The sequence below is a fragment of the Brienomyrus brachyistius genome, unplaced genomic scaffold, assembly GCF_023856365.1.
Source record: "Brienomyrus brachyistius isolate T26 unplaced genomic scaffold, BBRACH_0.4 scaffold117, whole genome shotgun sequence".
NCBI classification, from domain to species: domain Eukaryota; kingdom Metazoa; phylum Chordata; class Actinopteri; order Osteoglossiformes; family Mormyridae; genus Brienomyrus; species Brienomyrus brachyistius.
The window spans coordinates 131996-147101 of record NW_026042392.1 but is presented as its reverse complement, the minus strand read 5'-3'; positions in this window follow the sequence as shown (position 1 = coordinate 147101).

The window sequence follows — 15106 nt, the reverse complement described above, 5'->3', positions numbered from 1 at the left end:
TTCCACGTGAAAGAACTGATAAATGGCACAGTGTGCTTACATCTTCAGGGCCAATTAATCTGTTGAGTGAATCTGTAGAAATATTCTTTCGCAGGCCTGCAGTGACCCAGGAGGAGGGTAATTCACAGGTGCAGGATGGGATTCAGACGCTTGGTAATTTACTTCAGATGCAGCTTCCCGTGAGAATTGTCCTGGCATCAAGGCGGGCAGGCCACGGTGGATAATATTGATCCCCCCCCCCCCCTTCAAAGCAGCGTCAGATCTAGGCATCGAGACGTTTATGGGGATATCAAAGCCACTTTACGTGTCGAGCTTGCGCCCGCTTTGAAATTCCCTCTAACTCCAGGTGTTATCATGTGCTATTTTAACAGCCTTTCATCACACAGCAAAACTCTGGACCTGGAAGTTTTTTTATGCAGTTTTCATAGTTTTGTTTGCTTGTAGAGAACAAAAGGAGGGACATCCTGTCTTAGGACTTCTGCCAATAAAGTAAGCGTCTCTCCAATTTGTGACACCACAGCTGCTGGACTCCTTGAAGCCTAAATAGTGAAGTTGAAGCGGTTAGTTTTTGATGGCTGTGTGACAGAGATGAGCCGTCTTCCTGTTCCTGACCTTCTGTAGAAAACTAGCCTTCCCATGTTTATTATTGTTGCATAATCTCTCCTGTCTTCATGTTACTTGAACTGGTTTAATTTCCTCCGCACTTCAAATGAATTAGCTTTCTGTTCCTGGGAAGTCGCAAACATCCTTTGAGCACTTTGGTAATGTGTGACTCTGACTACAAAGGTCAGATCTACTGAAATACAGCTGCGTCTGTGGGGTGCTTTCCGGAAGCTGAATGATTTGTCGACGGGATCTTCGTGAATTTTTCTTTCCCATTATGAAAAGAGCTGGGATTTTCTGACTGAGAGCTGGGTGAAAGGTCTGAATATGTTGCTCTTTTTTTGAGTAATGAGATGCAAAGAGTGAGTGCAGAAAATGGAAGGAAAATGGAGAGATGGCACACTTTAAGTATCAGGCATTGTGTGATATTGCTATAAAAATCAACTCAAGCTTTGTTATCATTCCAAGAGCTGCTGATGTTTTGAATCCATTAAAGTATTTGGGAAGCATGTTTTACAGTAGACTGGGGTAATCTGGTAGCTCCTTGGCTTCCGTATGAACTTCAAGAGAAGATCAAGCAGATAATCTACATGCTGGACACGCCAGTTGCAGTCATTCCAGCTGAGATACATCGGTCTTCTCTGGACACAAACTAATTCCTATACATTATAAAGATGCATGACACATTATCTTGTACAGGATGCGTTTGATAATGTTCCTTGTGTTCACTGGGGGCCAGTTTGTCACACTAGTAGCCACAAAGGGCGGCGTGAATGCTCGTGTCTGATTCGTCACCTTGGGCCTCCCAGTTCCCATCTTGACGGATTTCCACTGTGCAGCAGTTTGTAACCCTCTTACATGTGCTGACAGGAAACAGTGGCTAGGGGACATTGGGGATAGCGAGAGCTCTCTATGAAGACGGCCTTGTCAGGTGAAATGTTCTCTGGACACAGTGTATGGTGTGTAACCTCTGGTTCTCCTGTGAGGTGAGCTCTCGCAACAAGCTTGTGGACCAGACAGCTGACAGCTGTGCCTCTTGAGTGGGTGACCTGCTTTTAACAGCCCTTCTTTACCTCATGTTTGTCACAGGCTGTGCTTATAGGCAACCCTGATACAGGAAATTCACTTCATGGTCACACCATGTTCTCTGAGGCTTTTTGCTGCTCATGCTCGGTCAGTTTGTTAAATCCTGTCTAGGGCATGCATGGATGATTTACAGTACCTAGAAATGTAAATTCTGAGGGCAGAAGGCCAACCAATCAGATCTCTTGGTCCCGCTTCCTCTAGTTGCTTGGACCCACCTCCTCTACAATCTGACTGGTTATCTCTCTGAACCAATCATTTTTCCTTCTGCCTTTGGAACATTTTTGTGTAAGTAAAACTCCTACAATGGCCCAGGGACCTGCATCACAAAGCAGGATTTCTTGCTTTGGATAACATCTCGGATTTAAGGTAGCCGGAGCAAGATAGATAAAGTCAATGCAGATAAAGTCCATTAAAACTGAGGTACCTTAAAATCTGACAAGTTATCTGGCTAAGCAAGAAATCCAGCATAGTGATACAGGCCCCATGGCCTCTTCCTGTGTTTATTTTATTCTGTTAGATTTATTTCTCTTTTTCGAAATCAATAAAGCTGCTAACAGCTAGGGTTAATTGGACTCCACCGCTGTCACCGCCTTCAACCTATAATATACCGTTACCAAAACCATGCGAAGATATTGGGCAGCTGAGGCAAAATCGCACCAAGGTATGGCGTGTGTGCATCTGTTAGACCGCAGTGATCAGCCCTTGCCAGACACCTGTACAAGACTATGGTGTTTTCAGGATGGATGTGTGACAGAGAGGTTTCTGAATCTGGCCCTGAGTAGAGGGCCTGCTGGTGTGACACTCAGTAAGGTATGTAACCTTTGTAGGTAAAAGAATGTTCATGTTTCTGAATGCTAAATGGGAATGCAATGACAGGGTAAAATGGTACTATGGGTATTTTGGAAACTGGTGTTGTTCCTTAAAAGATGAACAAAAAAACTGCTAATTACCATTTTACTGTTTGACCATCATAGGGAAAGTAAATGCCTTACTCGTGCCACTATTTTGCTTGCTTGCAAGGCCCTATTTCATGAATAGAGGATGTGGGCTTTAGCGGAGACAAATAGAGATTCCACAGAGAGAGAAAGTTTCTCAGAAAAAAAAGAGCCATTCAGAATCGGTAGCTTTGTACGGACTCTTGCACAAAAACGGAAGGCTGCCGTATCGGGCAATAGAATTCTGAAGTAGTGTCATTCTGTAGTTAACAGCAACAGCCATACAGTACAGCTGTGAGATATGAGCGGTTCTTCCCAGAGGACAACACTAATTTCATTTGCATTTGGCAGGAGGCCAGACATCACTGGTGCATTGCTCCGTCAGAATACTAATCCAGTCATCAACTTTTTCATAACTGTTTATTCAGTGCAAGGTCCTGCTCAGTCTGTAGTCTGTCTGCCTGCAGGGACGGTGCATTCTGGGTGAGATGCCGGTCCATCATTGGATACACAGGTACACACAACTTTAGGCATGTAAGCTGCATGTCATTAGCCTGGTCATGGTTGGAAACTCAAGGGGAGCATATGAGAAATGAATAAACCCCGCAAACATAGATCCTGGGCAGGGACTTGCAGTCTAACAGCCAGCGAATACAAAGACTAATACTCAACCTCTCATAGCAACAGAGGTTTTATGTCATGTCACCTGAATTTTCATCCTGATATCCAACCAATTGTCATTTGAAGAAGGAGAGAAGGCTAATGAAATTGAGGAAGGAAAAATTAAAAACTCTAATTATTTTCACAGGTTGCATTGTTCATAAATAAATTGATTTCCAAAACTAATTACTCCTTGGACCTGTGGAGCAGAAGTCTGGAAGCAGAACACTGTTTGAGAGGCATTGGCTAGTGATGTCTACGTGCCTCTGACTCCGTGTCTACAGCTATTACCTTTATAACACCATTTATTGGCTAAAATTAGTTCTTTTCCAGTCTGTTTTTGTTCATTCGGTTGGATAATTAATTCTCCTGCTGGTAGAAATGCAGAGATTGTTTCAAGAAAGCTTTTAAACTCCCACTAATATTACCCAGTGTACTAAATGGTGAATTTCATTGCTAACTTCAGTATATTTTTTGAGTTTTTGGCAGTACGTCTTGCTTTTATAAGACAAGGGAGCATTATCTTTGATTGGCTTGCCTGGTCACCTCTGTTGTCCATTTCTGATGTCCATGTGTGATGCTGTGGACTTGTGGAACTGTTGAGTTGAGATCTATTTATACCTTCCGTGACTGGTTTCAGTTGTTAGAAGTGAAATGGATGCAGTGCAGAAACCAGGTACATGGTACCATAATTCTAAGAGTGCGAGGTGTTTTAATGCATATTCACGAATCACACGCTAGCCCGGATGGGGGGGGGGGGGGGGCAGCAGTGGATTTTTCTACGTCAAAGGCAAGACACCATTACTCAGGGGCTGCCCCTGTAAACAAGAATCGATCAAGGCAGGATGACAATGGCTACAATCACAGCGGAACATAAAGGCTTCATTTCATTTTACTTTCCCTTTTGTATAAAGGGTAATGTCTCCTATGCGGGTACGGACCTGCGCATGTGACCATATTCTGAGTGGTGGAATGATCCACAAAGGCAGATGGGGGAGCAGCTTTATGGAGGCATGCCTGGGGGTGGGGGTGGGGGGGGGTAAGCACACAAAGGCTTAATATAAATGAGAAACAGGGAGGGTGGGATGATGGCACAGGGACCTCCTGTGTGTAAACGGGAATTGAACTGCAATTGAACAAGAAATGTTTGCACGACTCATGCAAATATAACAGATTTCTAAATGAAAGATGAAATGGGACCGAATCTCAAGAGGGACAGTTTCTTTAAAAAAAAAAACAAAAATCATCGGAACGTTTCCTGAACACGTTTGTTTCTAGTTCGAACACGATGCAGAAACGCAGTCAAGTTAATGATCCAAATGTAATTAAAATTATAAATACACCCAGTGAGTACCTCCCATAGGTAAACAATAAATCAAAGGCTAGTTGTAAAACTAACAAATCTCATTCAAGTATTTAAATATTTGTCTTTCGATGTTTCTATTCATTATTGATAAGTGGAATAACTTTTGTGCTTCGATTTCTTTTTTGCAATTTTTTCAAATAAGCGGAGAGTGATGCAATGCGTGCAAAAACAACGAAACCAGGAGCCCCAGACAGAAAACACGAGCCCAAGTTAACCCGACGGGGCCTGAAAGTACGGCATTGCTCCACGATGATTTACTGAAGCGTGACGCCCTGCCTTTTTTAAGCCAGAGGAGAGAGATTAGCAGTCTGCGGCCACAGAGGGGAGATTACAGCTGGAATATGAGAGCGATGCGGGAAGTTTCTGTCCAGGGATGCCAGCTGTCTCTGTGCTAAGTGAGATGGATGCTAATCAAGGCTCGCCACCTGCATTGAGCTCTGTAGGCGGCGCCAACCCACAGAGAATCCTGGAGTTCAGGGGGCTTAATGGTGGGCAAGGGGAGGGCACCATCTGTCCCACGGGGGGTGAATCAGCTCACTCCATGGATTAGAGTAAGTTAACTTATTACCAGGGTGTGTATCCTCCTACAGTGAGCCAGGACCCCATATTGCAAGTTGTATTGATCTCTTTGTTTACCCTTGTTGTTTGCCCATATTTCTGTATAATAGCTTTCCTCCTCCCCCTTTCAATCGTAGTACAGTCCCCGCCTCCTTTCCCAGGATCCCACTTCGTCATGAACTTGGCCTTTTCCTGGTGAACCATTAGACAGTAGCTGACATACATAGACAGGTTTAAGACCTAAATGGACAGAAAAATGTGTGTGATTTCTGGTAAATATATTTACTTCATATGGAAGACAATATGGAAGTGTTTCCTAGTCTGGTCCTCAGGGACCCACATAAAATCCATGTTTTTTTGCTCCCTCCCAGCTCCCGGTAGGAGCAAAAACATGGACTGTCTGGCAGGGAGATTAGAGGCAGCAAAAATGTGACCCGGCAGAGGAGCCATCTCAAGCTGACTGATGGCTCATCTCCAAACCTAGCAGGTAAACTGAAAAAGCGTTTAATATTTATATGTCAGGATGAGACGCAGCCTCAGCAGGTAAGTAGCGGCGAATGGCGGCCGGCCACATATTCGCTTTGCTTTCCTTCCATTCGAGAGGGTTTGCGGGGAAGTGGCACACCCGCTTCTGACTCACATCGCCACAGCTGTCCGACAGAAGCTTTTAGCGTTAGTGCTGAACCACTGGCTGTCCAAAAAAAATATATATATATATATATATATATATAGCCATAAAACTCACTTAATGGACTTCATGAGGGTTGGAAAAATAGGTCTAAGTGCTTTACACAAAACCTCAACTGATGGACGACAAAAGTCATGCACAACCGAGGTTCAGTGTAATTATTGATTGTATGTGTCCTTCAGCCCTCTGTACAAGATGAGTTTGAAAAGGATTATGGGGAGAATCCAAAAGAAACCTTGTTTACTGGTAGCTAGGACATGAGTTTCTTTTTGATGGAAATGGGACCTCTACTCCTCTTAGAAGCTTGACATTTGGTAGTGCTTGTAGGAACTTTTAAAATTTTTAAAGTAACTATTGAGAAAAATCCAACACTTACATTGTATAGAAATATCAAAAATCAGACTGCCAGCTTTGGTTCCTGATTCAGAATATTTGTAGAAAACGTCCAAGGTTCCTTTGGTTCTCTCAAAGACTTTTCATTCCGTCCTTTTGACCACCTCACCTCCTTCCCGCTACCACTGACTTTGCTTCACACGTCAACACTTTGTAGCTGCCCTTGTGAAAACAAAAGACAGACCGAATGCTGATCCCCCACCAAAAATGAATTTAGGCTTTACTCTGTTCTGTGTGCTAAAGCCAGTGTAACAGAAATCCCTGCCTTAGGGGCATCATAGGAATCCTTGATCTGAGGGGAATCTACAGCAGTGTTTCTCAACCTCCCCCTGCCAGACGGGCCACATTTTTTTGCTCCCTCCCAGCTCCCTGTCAGACGGTCCACATTTTTGCTCCTGGATGGCAGGGTAGCTTTCAGGGTTCTTCCTCTCTGTGTCTTTATTTAATTTCTTAGTGCAAAGTTTCTCAAACTGTCCATGTTTTTACTGTGCTGGGAGCTGAGAGGGAGCAAAAATGTGGACTGTCTCGCAGGGAGCTGAGAAACTGAACCATACGAGGGTTCCTAAGGACCAAATTGAGAAACACTATCTTAGAACTTTCTGGCTCATTCAGGCAGGCTGCAAGCTTCTTGTGGGGCATTGGAAAACAGGTAGTATGTGGGCTTTGTGATTTTAATCACAGTGAACACATTGCTTTGTGCACTTATGCACACTCTCCAGTTTCTCTCTCTTTGCCATACAAGAGGAAGCCTGCTATGAGACCAATTAGCATCTTTGAGATCTAGGGAATCCATTCTGACAAGCATCTCTGACACTAGAAGACCTCTTACGCCTTCTGCAATTAGCGGGCAGCCAGCATCTCCAGTATATATCAATGATTAGAGTGGCGAGGGTCTTGCTGGGTAAGGGGCAGCGCTTGCCTTTCTAGCGGACTCTCAGCTGAGTCTGTGATTTCAACAGCGTAGTGGCTGAGGAAAGGTTTAGATGATGGTATTTTTGTTCTCCCTGAATGGCATTCAGCTCTCTTACAGCTCCGAGCTCTGCGCTCTGTCCCTGTCTCACCTGTTAAACAGCTCCCTGATGAGAACCTGTCACACCGGCACCCCTCCTCTGCCTTCTACTGCCAGTCCTCATCCCCTCGGTGTGACTTTAGTGGTTTCACCCAAGAGGCCGCGTGACAGTCTATCTCCGTTTGTCATCAGAGCGCCGGTCGTTAATCTGCTGTGTCCAGCTGCTCCCTCGTTAGCTTCCAGCAGATGCAAGGGAGGAAGGGGGAAATGAAAGAACGTTAAACTCCGCACATGGTACTCTCGTAAAACAACACCTGGCAGCTACTGGCTAGTCAGCATAGAACTGCAGCAGAAGGTGCTTGTGTCTTGGTCTTTTGTCTCCGGTCTTACTCTACCCGAGCCAGGGGTCCGCAACCTTCTGCCATTGGCAATCCATGTTCCGATCTTAGCAGTGAAACTTCAGGTAAAATAATGTTAGAATCAAATCTGCAGCTGTTATGGTAACTCGAGCTGAGCTCGACTGGTTTGGGTGTTTCATGAAAATGATTCCTCCCTTAAAGCTGTAAATTGAGGGGACTAAGCCAGACTAGCAGTGAGGGCAACAAGCCCAGGGTGCCACTCCCCGTTTGAAAGGACGTTTGCTTTTTGCTGGCCAGTTCCTCCAGTTTGTCCTTGTCATTGGAGGACTTCCACGAAGTGCTCCTAGAAATGGGTATTTTGTAGCCATCTTACCATCTACGTCCCTCCCTTTAGAGGCGGCGTATTTTAATATTGTCATTCTCTCATTTTGTAAACGGCGTTTGTGCCCAATGTGCCAATAGACCATCTTCTTAATCAGTGCAGGGTGACATTTCTGCTCAGCGGTAGGGCATTAGTGGTAAGCACTGTGGATGGCTCTCTTCCTGGCCCTGCAACTTACACAAAAGGCTTTGTGTCACAGACAAATGTCTTTGCTGATCTCAGATGTGTCAGTCAGTGCTACAAAAAGGGTGCCCTTTACTCTTGTGGGATGCCGCCCCTTTAAGGAAACCTCCATCTGAATGCTGCTTGGGTTTTAGCTCTGTTTGCAAGACTATTCCATAAAAGCCCAATATCCTGTTACCCATAATGCATCATGCACACTCAGGCAGAAAATTACTGTGACTTTCTCGGCAACCCGGGCAGGTGTGATTCCCTCTGTAGGTAACGCTGATCATCAAGGGTCAGTTGAGGGGCTTGTATGTTCTGATAAAATTTTCCTCGCTTAGGCGAGCCGTGTCATGTAATGCCACTGGGAAGATTTACTGCCTTTAACATTTTATTCCACAAATGACGTATATTCTTCCCTACAGAAGCAAAAGCTATTTTTCAGCCTTTCTACATAATTATTCAGAAATGTATAAGGGGTTGTATTATATGATATAGCAAGCTGACACTCCTGAACGCATTGATAGAGGAGACTACAATTAAGTGGCTCCCAAACTCAGAGAGCCCTGTGTCAGTGGTTTGGGAGTGGGGGTCAGATGGGACTCGTTTAAGGAAATCTTAGTGTAATTTGAAAGCTGACACGAGGTGATATAATATAATTCAGGCACAGTAATATACTTAAAGCCAGCAGGGCATAAATAAAGAAGTAAGATTAGGCAGTTGGGAAGCTTGCAAGGGCAGGGATCAGGCTTATGCACATGGGAACTCTGTCAATTCGTATCCGCAAAGCCCGAGTCCTGCTGCTGTAGCCAAAGGGAGCTACTTAACATAAACGGCTTCGGTAAAACGCCCAGCTGTGTAAAAATGGCTTTGACAAGTATTGAAAGCCCTTGATAGAAAGGGATAAGCACAGCTGATAAGCACAAGAGAAGAATGAGTGAGCCAGGTTCCAGGCTTATGCTTAATGCACAAGCAGAACTAGCTAAACGCTACTTCAGTGCCATTTTGAGGTACGACACACACATTTCCTTCTTAATGTTTTTATATTCCGCCTTCTCACGTCTCTCACTAAAGGTAAAATGCACAAGTCACACGTGCCCAAAACGTGGGGCACGAGGGCGTCTTTTCATGAAACGCTGCTCTTTGTTGTGAGGCCCTTTTATTCACCCCCCCGTGCATTAACAACACGCCGTGCTGATTTCAAATTACTTTATTTAACGATGCTTGCTGATTGCTTACTGACACCCTCACACTTGACAAATGGAGCCTGTGTGATGCTCATTTGCTTTTGCTGATGTTATGTTAATTGCATAACAACAGTTTCATGAGGGGAGTGGGGCAGGTCAGTCTTGTGATTTGGCATCAGAGGACACAAATTACTTTTTATTTTTGGCAAACTGGTTTTCCGTTGGCTGCAGGAGAACCCGTGGTCTGTTTTGTGGAGACATGCTGTATGGTAGTGCCACATTGCATGCTGTTTGTTTATACTCGATGTATGAATAAAGAGGCCGATAGGGACACTGGGGAGGAAAAGGGGGGGGCCCTGCTGCAGTTTTGTTTCCCAAGGTACAAACAACATTAATCTAAAAATTATTATTTTTAAATTAATTAAATAACATATTTTGTCAATTGAGTGAATGGTGTTTGAGTGTGCCCTGTGATGGGCTGCCCCCCCATCCTAGGTTGTTCCCTGCCTCGTGCCCATAGCTTCCAGGATAGGCTCCGGACCCCCCGCGACCCAGAAGGATAAGCGGTTTGGAAAACAGATGGATGGATGGATGGATGGATGGATGAATGGATGGACGGATGGATGGATGGATGGATTTTGTCAATATCAGTCAATTTTGTCTCAGGTGCAGAGCTATACTGAACATGTTTTAAGAAAACTAAAATTATTCAGTTGCAGCTGCTAAGCTATACAGACATTTAACATATTTTAATACATGTATAACACTGATAACTGGATTATTGTAAATAATTAGATCAAAGTTGGGGTGTTATTAAAGCTTACATGCTATCCAATATTGTCCCCCATACTTGAGTTTATGTTTTTTCTTTTACAGTTCTTCAAATTTGCAAGATATCACTTAATAACCAGGAGCACACATCCTTGGTAGAGGTCTGCACTATACTGAACACATTTTCAAGTAATAGACAATTTTTGCACAGATGTATTGCATGTTACACTTACCTTACATGAAAGAATACATAAAAATATAACACCAGATTAAACAGGCACGCTATCATTCCCATTAATTTTTCCTCTGAAATTGCAGTTGTAAAAAAGTTCTGTCACAAAATAAATCACACTCTTAGACTTATATTTAAGGGAAAATTCTGATAGTTATGTATCACATTTGCTTACCTGTCGCTCTTTAATTTTTTCAAATGCTATTCTAAGTTGAAAGTGTTTGCTCCCTTGGTCGGCGTTGTTTTTACACACAAGCTTTGTGGTATTTGTGAGCTTGCCCTATTTCGCTTCGTATATTCGCTGTCTCGAAAAGCCGATGGCGATGGGACTTCCATTTGTAGCCATAGCTCTTCTATAATGGTGTGACATTCGCGAACGATTCGTTTACGGGGAACGAGTCCCTTACAGGATGCTGCTTCCCTCCTCGAATATGGCAAATGAGACATGTAAGGCAGTGCTGTACGCGAGCATATGATTTGCTGGAAACTAAACCTGGAACTCTACGTATATATGCCTACAGCGAACGAATGGCTGAGAGTCCCTTAATTTTTAGTTCTGAACGAGAGACCCGAAGGAGTGAACGAGTAAGCGAGTGAGACAATGAACGAGAGAGCCGCACCTTGGTCATGACTGAAACACACCATCTACTGGTGAAGTATATAGCCTATATGTGCTGCAACTGAATTTTAGAAATGCAACATTTTCATTATTTAAAATTATTTTGACCGATTGTAACAGTGTGGAATTTTGGGGTAGGACTTGTTGATTATTTCTGGTAAGGGCGTGTATTTTATACACTTTGCGGTTATAAAAAGGCAAGCGGACAAAACACCGATTGTGTGGTGCCGTCTTTGGCGTTTCCCGATCTGGTAACGCCCCTTCTGGATTGCGGTGGCTTGGCTTGGCTTGGTATGGTGTCACGCTGGTTGTGTTTCACACTTATTGTGTGCCTTGGTGGTAGGTTTTGCTGTTTTGTTAGTTTTGTTAATCCTCTGGGTTTTAATGGCTAACTAACATTTTATATTGCAGTATTTTGGGAGTGAGAACAAGTGTGCTCTGCGTGTGTGATTGCGTTGCAGATTCAGGTATGATTGTAAGTTACTCCGGTAGCTGGGCCATAGGTAGTTGTTAAGGTGTTTTAATTCTAGTTATGGTTGTTGCCAGGATTATGGTTTCAACTGGTCGTCTGTTTCAGTGTATGCCTATTCAAGCAAGTATGCCAGACTCCTCTTTAAACCAAATTGCTTTTTTCTTGTTTTTGAGTGATTTATTGTTTGTTTTGTTGCAGGCAACATAAAATAATTTGAGCCTGCCGTCTATTTTGGCTTGTTTTTGGTAGATTTCAACGTCGCCCAACAACTGTGGCTTGAAGCTCCTATTCCTAGGTGGCGCATATTGGCGATGAGCTGGGAGCCCTGGAACGCGCTAAGGATCACTGCCTGTTTTCCTGCTTTCTGGAGCTGCTTCATTCCTTAGGCTTGTGGCTTATTAACATTTGTTTGGGCCGCCCTCTCTTTCTGTTTGAGACTGCTATAGAGTAACGGCGTGTATTCTGTTACTCATCGATGGTTTTTCCTTTTCAGAGATTTCAATGCAGTATCTTGCAGATTCTTAGCTAGATTGGTGTATTGTCTTTACTTTTTATTTTGTTGTATACCAATGGCTGCCTTGATTTGACGGACTCCATTCCCCCTCTTGATCAACCTCACCAGACAACTATTTCTTGCTGGGTTTTGTCAGCCAGTGGCCAAAGGTTGGATGCTAGTGTTTTTATTTTTGTTGGGTTGTTGATGCTACAGGGCTTGTTTTGCCTCTTTGTTTCATCTCTTCAATAAATTAATTGTACACAAACACGTCTCCAGCTCCATTCAGTAAACGAACCTGTGTGCTCTTCATTTAGAGTAATATTTCCAGGGGTGAAATTCCCCAGGTGGCATAGTCGTGTACTCACAGCTGCACAAGGTTTGTTACAGTTTGCTCTTTAGATGACTAGATAATGAACTGTTTGGTTTGCTTTTTTAAAAAAAGAATGAGTAGTTAAGGTAGACACTTAGACTATCATTAAGAAATGTTCTCTCACATGACTTATTGGTGGTATTTAGCTTACTCCTTAGCATGATTTATCATAAATAATGGACTTTTTTTGACATGTCAGAACACAAGTGTTTCCGATCTGGTTTATGCAAATAGGAAGTGCCACTGAACGAGCTGGTGAATGAATAAGTTTAAATCTTTTAGGTGAACTGAGGCTTAGTTTTGTGGGTTTGAATCTCGCCCCAGTTCTGTCTGTGGAGGTTGACGCCGGAAGGACGTGCTGTTCTTTGACCTTGGTGCTTGTATTGAGGTCTTACAGATAATGACAGCCATAGTCACACAGCTGTTGACTGAACATGGATGGAGAAACCAGACTATGGAAAGGGCCACCGGGGATGAGATTACCGTGTCTTGTTAATCGCTGCATAGTTTGGCCCAGTGGGGACCAATGAAGTAACCCACTGATGATTGACAGGACAGGATAATCCCCGGTTATGTGCAGGTGAAGGTTTCAAATCCCCATTTCTCCTGTTGCTTATGGTGTAATTACGACTATACTTAGGAATTTCCAGTGGTTTAAGAGAGCCTTTGGAGATGAATCATCAATTGAACTTCAGCGCTATGTGAAGAGCTTGGCTGCCATAAACCAGTGAGCTTTAGAAGGTCTAGACTGGTTTCTCAGAGGTACAGATCCTGAGGGCCCGGTGTCCCAGTGGGTAGATCACATCTACAACTGGTTGTAACATGGTGGAATCTCTCAGAAGTAGCTTGTGTTTGGGCAAGGTTTCAGATAATTACGCTGCGCAGGTTTTAAGGTGACCCTCAGCCATGGTAAATCAAAAGCTGGCCACAGAATAAAAGTACAAGCTTATTATCTGGTGGTGTAATTGCAGTAATAACAAAGCCTATGGAATTGCACCAGTTATGCTTGGTGCAGCAGTCAGTTTCGAAAGCCGGTGGAACCAGGTCATTTATGCGAGATGTCATATTGGGCAAAGATCCATCTGTATGTCCTGCTTTGTAACGTTCCTTTGACTGTTAAGCATGTTTTATTGTATTGTCTGTAAATTACCTGCTTTCGACATTATTTTCTGGGCTCTTTAACTGAGGTTTGTGGTAAAAGCAAGACACAGTCCTTTTTAGACTTTTTTTTTATCTTAATCTAATCTTAAACATCTTTTTTAGATTGTTTTGCGTGTTCATAACGATTTTTATGATTATGATGTTTTAACATTTTTATTTGTTCCTTGTGTTTTACCGTCCATTTGGTCACCATGAATATAGCCCTGGTTGCTAGCACGGTGTTAACTTTTAACATAACTAACTATCCTGTGGTTTGAACCTGTTGGCACCCTGCCTTCTATAATTTAGAATAATTATTTCCATTATTAATTGTGCCTTATTACTATTGATTTTTTTTTCTTGCAATGCAGGAATGCTGAACATGTGCTTATCACCTGTCTTCCTCTGGGTCCCTTGTGTGTTTCAATAAGACGTGTTAAATTAGTAAACTGAGGTACAGGTAACAGAGGTGATGTGTTTGGGTGTTTTCCTCGGGTTAAATGTGGTTAGAAGATGCCCACGCATTTTAAAAACCACCTTGTTTGGGTAATTGTGTTCTAGATCCAATATCCTTGAAGTGTAGATTATATGATGTATCTATAGACAGTGTGATAGTATAAAGTGGTATAACCATAATCTCATAAACTGTTTATAACAACATATCGCAGCAGGTTATTGCAGTGCTCTAAACATCGGCTACAGCTGCGATAACCTGCTTTAAAGGGCAAGGTAATAAATCTGAGACATTCTGCTAACGTCCTTGTGCTTCGCAGTGTTTGCAGTGCAAAAGCCCACCGTCGCCGTGACGCCACTGTAATGTCAGCATCAGTCTGAGCTGGGCCTCCCTTCATGAAGGTGGAGACGGCCATCGCAGTACTCCTGTGCTTTACTTGCGTCATAATAAGCAAAATTACCCACAAAAATTAGCCCTCGCTCGCTGGTGATCCTGACGTCTATGTAAAAGGCAGCAATTATCACAGTGAAAATGTGGCGGGGGAAAAAAAAGGGAAAGCTTAACCATGCATGGAATGTTAAGGAGCGCTAAAAGTTGGAAGCTCAATTACCCGCATCGCTCTCAGGAGCGTCGTCAATCAGTCAGCCTCGGTCGTGTTCCTCTTAGAGCCCTTTTCGACGTATACAGTGAATTAAGGAGCTTTATTGCACAGTCCTTTATATTCTATTGATTTTTTTAAAAATATCACTCCGGCTAAAAGCTCTGAGCAGATTGGATCTGTCTTATAGCTACTGTGATACCAGCAGGGCTATGCATCGAAAATACAACCTCTCTCCTTTGCCAGTAAAAGTGCTTATAGAATATGTGTGTGTGTGTGTGTGTGTGTGTGTGCTTAAACTGATGTTTCATCTTCTCTTTTTACCAATGCTGGAATGCACCTCAGGCTTATCAGAGCCTCATCTTTGAAATATACTGTATATCGTAGCTTTTACAGGGAGGCGTTGACACCCAATCAAATGGCAGAAAGTAATTGACATTGCTGGGTCCCAAGGTTCCTGTATACATAGTATAACAGCTGGGCGCCTGTGTCATTCCTCTATGCTATCATTCCACTTATGATCCCAGTGGAGGTGCTCTGCCGAGGTCTACCTGGAGGAGGTA